At 37.6% G+C, this 6,000-nt stretch overlaps 1 protein-coding gene across 1 annotated transcript in view; it reads left to right on the plus strand.

Annotated features, from left to right (window-relative positions):
• NDFIP1 (Nedd4 family interacting protein 1) overlaps positions 1 to 2,099 on the plus strand; it is a 54,203-nt gene extending 52,104 nt beyond the window's left edge. Inside the window, exon 8 of the mRNA XM_053566284.1 lies at positions 1,063 to 2,099. The gene's annotated coding sequence lies outside the window, so the exon portion shown is untranslated. The remainder of the gene's footprint in view (positions 1 to 1,062) is intronic.
• Positions 2,100 to 6,000: the final 3,901 nt, after the last annotated feature.

The raw sequence follows: 6,000 nt of genomic DNA on the forward strand, positions 1-6,000 counted from the left end.
GGTATGTGTAGTTTTTACCAAGTTACGGTCATGGTTTCCATGAGAACCAAAACCACATACTATGTCAGTATAGAAATGCCTCAAAGTATTAGATGAAACTATATTTAATGAAATGTGCAGACTTCTTCTTTTTTTTTTTTTTTTTTTGAGACAGTCTTATGTTGTCCTCGGCAGACTGCTATGGCGTCAGCTCACAGCAACCTCCAACTCCTGGGCTCAAGCAGTTCTCTTGCCTCAGCCTCCCGAGTAGCTGGGACTACAGGCACCTGCCACAATACCCAGCTATTTTTTGTTACAGTTGTCATTGTTGTTTACCTGGCCCAGGCCAGATTCGAACCTGCCAGCCTTGGTACATGTGGCTGGCACCATAACCACTGTGCTATGAGCACCGAGCCCGTAGACATTATTTTGAGAGCATTTCTCATGTATTTCTTTCTTAAAATTAGTTTGAGGCTACATAAACTTTCTATTTTCAGAGAAACATGCCCTCAGAATACATTGGCCTTTTAAGCAAATTTATCTGAAAAAAGTATTTGTGATACCTCTGAGTTTACAGCGGTTTTTTTTTTGGTCATTGTTTGTTTGTTTTAACTTTGCCATGATCTGTTTTTAAGTATAGCATAACATCATTGGCATCAATATTAGAAATCTTTCGTGTGTGAGATGTGGTTAACAGTAGCCTCAGGTGTCTTAGGAAAACTGCCTATGTACTTGAATTCTTCTTTGTCACAAGTTTTCAATTGGGCTGACAGGAGTAAGTATGGAATGAAGAAGTGCTGCTTCCATTCTGTTCTTTTGTTAGGAGGTTTAGAGAGAGAGAGGGAGACTTTTGGCCTAAGGGGCTGTTAGGTTTTTCTAGTTCTGGAGGCCTTGATAAGTTTGCTAACCGAAATGTTAATGTTTATTGAATACTATGATGTCAGTATATAGTAATCTTAAAACTATGTTAAAATGCACTTCTTGTGTCTCCAAACATCCTGCCTTCTTTTGTGACTACATCCTTCTCTTAGCCAAAATAACAAGCTGACTAGAGTTTCAATATTCAATATCCTTCTCTGACAGATGTTTTCTGGTGAAGGCCTTCCTGCGTTTATGAATTCTCTCTCAAGAAGCAAGAGAACACCTGCAGGAAGTGAATCAAGATGCAGAACACAGAGGAATAATCACCTGCTTTAAAAAAATAAAAGTACTGTTGAAAAAGATCATTTCTCTCTATTTGTTCCTAGGTGTAAAATTTTAATAGTTAATGCAGAATTCTGTAATCATTGAACCATTAGTAGTTAATGTTTGAAAAAGCTCTTGCAATCAAGTCTGTGATGTATTAATAATGCCTTATATATTGTTTGTAGTCATTTTAAATAGCATGAGCTATGTCCCTGTAGTCAGTAGGGGGCAATCTTGCTTTATTCATCTTCCATCTCTGAATGAATTTGGAATTAAATATTTTACTGTAAGATATGTATAATGCTGGCCATTTTAAAGGGATTTTCTCAAAAGTTAAAACTTTTATGACTGCATTTCTGCACATAATCCATATTTGCTGTTAAAAACTAATCTAGAAATTTATTCATTTGTACTGTGTGAACACCTGGAAGCAAAATCATAGTGCAAAATACATTTAAGGTGTGGTCAAAGAAATATGTCCTTAATTGGTGAATAATAAGCATTAATTTTTTTATAGTCTGTATTTGAAATTTTGCAGTACCTTATTGTTACGTAGTCTGTGGTGTGTATCCAAGGGATTCTAAAGGCTTTGTCACTATGTAAAATAGGACTAGAACAAATGCAGCTTAATTACTAAAAAGTCACTCTGTATGATTAGAGTCCCTACCTCTTTTTTTCCTTTTGTCTCCTGATGATTAGGCCAAAGGCTGGAAGTAGGGAGAGAATTAGATACTAGGAACAAAGAAAGAATTAGCTTGGAACTTTTGAGATGATCCCTAACATACTGTACTAGTTGCTTTTACAATGTGTTAGCAAAAACCATTGGGTTATAAATGTAGAATGATGTGCTTTCTGCCCAAATGGTAACTCACCTTGGTTTGCTATGTTAAAACTGTAAATACAACAGAACATTAATAAATGTCTCTTGTGTAGCACCTTTTACGTAGATTAGTCTTTAATTTCTCAGTTTGCATTTGACTGCTAAGGCATTTTTTCTAATATTACAAAATCATTCAGTAAATAAATAAATTAATAACTGGTCTTGGGTCAATTTTTTTCTTCATTTTCCAACAGAAAGTCCCCTTCTTTCATATTCTACTTAATACATTCCTAAAAATGTATGTGAACATTGGCTCTGCAAAACATAATAGATAAAAAGAAATAGTAGTAGTAAAAATCTTAAATCATTTTGGAATTATGTTCCAATTTTTAGATATAATTTTAGACAATTTATTTCCAGTGTTTTCTGCATGTTATCTGCTTCTCCTGTTTTTTCTCAGTCCAACATGGCCAATTGGTTTAAGTCCTGTGAGCACCAGATTTCTCATTCTTCCTGATTTCTATTCTTGCTTGGTCATAAATTTAGAGACCAGGGTTTTTGTTTTGTTTTTTTTTTTTTTTGTACAGACAGAGTCTCAGTTTATGGCCCCTGGTAGAGTGCCGTGGCCTCACACAGTTCACAGCAACCTCCAACTCCTGGGCTTAAGCGATTCTCTTGCCTCAGCCTCCCGAGTAGCTGGGACTACAGGCACCCGCCACAACGCCCAGCTATTTTTTGGTTGCAGTTTGGCCGGGGCCGGGTTTGAACCCGCCACCCTCGGTATATGGGGCCGCCGCCTTACTGACTGAGCCACAGGCGCCGCCCGGGTTTCTTTTTTTTGCAGTTTTTGGCCAGGACTGGGTTTGAACCTGCCACCGCTGGCATAAGGGGCCAGCGCCCTACTCCTTTGAGCCATAGGCGCCTCCCCAGGGTTTCTTGTAATGTCTGCCATTTGATTTTTTTTCCATTTTCTACTTAAGAAATATACAGAAAAAAATGAAGCAAGATGGCTAAAATACAATACAAACTAGCACTAGCTACAAATGTTCTTTCGTGAATATCTGCAATTGTATAAGAAGTCTGTTTAGGGGTGTCAGTATATAATGCACAGAAGTGTCGACTGAAAGTCAAACAGAAGGGCAGCTCCTCAGTGAGTAGGGCGCCAGCCCCATATACCGAGTGTGGCAGGTTCAAACCCGGCCCTGGTCAAATTGCAACAACAAACAACAAAAAATAGCTGGGCATTGTGGCGAGCCCCTGTAGTCCCAGCTACTTGAGAGGCTGAGGAAAGAGAATCGCCTAAGCCCAAGAGCTGGAGATTGCTGTGAGCTGTGACGTCTACTGAAAATGAGACTGTCTCTTAAAAAAAAAAGAGGGCGGCGCCTGTGGCTCAAAGAGGTAGGGCGCCGGCCCCATATGCCGGAGGTGGCAGGTTCAAGCCCAGCCCCGGCCAGAAACAGCAAAAAAAAAAAGAAAGTCAAACAGAAAATGAAGAACCTTGTGGATTAAAATATGTCAATGATCATTCTTTTACCAGTTTATTGTTTATTATGAGTAATAGTATAGTATGTTCTTGTTCAAAAGTTATGTTTTGTAATAGAGGAGAAGAGAGTCTCTTTGAAGGGTTTTTTGTTTTTCATTTTGAATCAGATGATACCAACAATAAAGTTTGGAAGTTTTTGTGGCATCTAATGTTCTAAGTTCCAAAATGAAAAGATTAACAATCTGAATAAATGTGGACACATACAGCAGAGAGAACTATATAAATTATCTTGCAGAAAAAAATAAATCACATCAACTCCAACACTGTAGACTAACTTTGTGTTTATTCTTTAGGTCCTTGTGCCTTATTTGGTTTTGTATATTCAGTGAACTGAAATATTTGGATTTCCTATTTCTATGTATTTGGTGGCCTGTAAGACTTTGTCAAACATAAACTTACAGTATGATGTGCTTTAAAACACTTAAGTCAAGAGGATGACTTGACTTTATTCTTTTAAAATGTTCTGAACATTAAAATCCTTTGAGGTATATGAAGTTTATCATATGTCATCTGGAGTTTTACCAATAGGGGAAAATGTTTATGCTGCACTTTTACTTCTCATTTTTCTCTTTACCTTGATAGGTTCATTATTAACCTATGAACTAATATTAATCATAACAGATAAACTGTGGTTCTTCATAACAGATTATTTTGAAAGAGGATAAAGGGGCACCGCTTAAGTTACTTGTGTAAAGTTACGGAATAAACTGGCTTGGCCCCTGAGCTACAAGTACAAACTAGGACTTACCCATGATGACAAAGATCCCTAAGTCTCTTTACTTGCTCTTTGCCATTTGGATGTGTACTCTTGGCTTTAAAGGGTTCTGTGTACCCATTTTGTTGTTTCAGAAATTTAGATTGCTTGTTGTAGAATTAAGAGGCATTATGAAAATTTGTTTGCAAAAAATAAGAATGAATATCTTTACTGATAGGATCAGTTTTGTTTTAAAGAAGTGACATTTTTAGTGAAGGAAATAACCTATTTTTTTTTCTTTCTTGTTAAATATGAGTCATTAATACAGCACAGATGAAATTTCTAGCCGGGCGTTGTGGCAGGTGCCTGTAGTCCCAGCTACTTGGGAGGCTGAGGCAAGAGAATCACTTGAGCCCAAGAGTTTGAGGAGAGCACGAGGCACGAGGGTGAGACCAAGTGAGACGCTGTCTCAAAAGAATAAGAAATAAAGTGGAAGTCTTCTCAAAGAAATACTCTGGGAATTCCTGAAGGGGAGTGTTAAGTTTAGGTTGAGAATAAAAAAGGTTTTCAGAGGGGGGAAAGTTGGTTACAGAAATTGATTTTATATCATCCCCTTTCTAAAAGGAGGGTATTTTATAACCCAGTTTATTTTATTCCCAGCTTCATGGCCTATAGAGAGAACTGCTCTTATGCAGAATATATGAATGGAAAGCTGTCCTTCTATGGCTGGTTTCCCAGTCTTTAAAATGTCAAGTAGTCCGTCACTATGGTATTTTAATCCTCTCAGGCCTCCAGTTATTCTCAGAATTGGCCGTTTGTAGAATATAATACTCAAAAGTTTTGGTTTAACTTGATACCTGTTTTTAGTTAAGAGCGTTTTTCCTTTACCAAAAAGCATTGTCTAATGACTTTGAGAGTTTTAATTTTTAAGTGTGTATCAATTGAAAAATCAGTAAAATGTAAATTGAAATGTAAATCTCTCTCTCTTTTTTTTTTTATTGTTGGGGATTCATTGAGGGTACAATAAGCCAGGTTACACTGATTGCAATTGTTAGGTAAAGTCCCTCTTGCAATCATGTCTTGCCCCCTTAAAGTGTGACACACACCAAGGCCCCACCCCCCTCCCTCTTTCCCGCTTTCTGCTTCCCCCCCCATAACCTTAATTGTCATTAATTGTCCTCATATCGAAATTGAGTACATAGGATTCATGCTTCTCCATTCTTGTGATGCTTTACTAAGAATAATGTCTTCCACTTCCATCCAGGTTAATACGAAGGATGTAAAGTCTCCATTTTTTTTAATGGCTGAATAGTATTCCATGGTATACATACCACAGCTTGTTAATGAAATGTAAATCTCTTAAACCTGAATGCAGAACATATGAAATATAAAGGATTCTCTCGCATTTATGCAGCATTTCACCCAGGTCAGAAACAGGTGCTGGTGTGTAAAATAGACATTGCCCTAACTGCTTAGAATGATTCTGCTCCAAAATAATTAATTTTAATCATGTGGGAAATGAGCACAAGTATTTTTCTTTCTTGGCTGGGTCTGGGTCTGAACCCGCCACCTCCCATATATGGGGCCTACTCCTTTGAGCCACAGGTGCCACCCATCATGTGGGAAATGAATTATTTCTCAGACTATTCTCTACCCATTAGTGTTTGTAGACACCAAAACTTGGGTAAAGTAGTTTCCTATAAGTCTTATGAAGATTAGTGCTGGAGCTCTAGAAGTACAAAATATTGGTTGTTGTTCGTTGGTTGGTTGGAAGGTTCG

This window comes from Nycticebus coucang, chromosome 17, assembly GCF_027406575.1.
Source record: "Nycticebus coucang isolate mNycCou1 chromosome 17, mNycCou1.pri, whole genome shotgun sequence".
In the NCBI taxonomy this organism is placed as follows: Eukaryota; Metazoa; Chordata; class Mammalia; order Primates; family Lorisidae; genus Nycticebus; species Nycticebus coucang.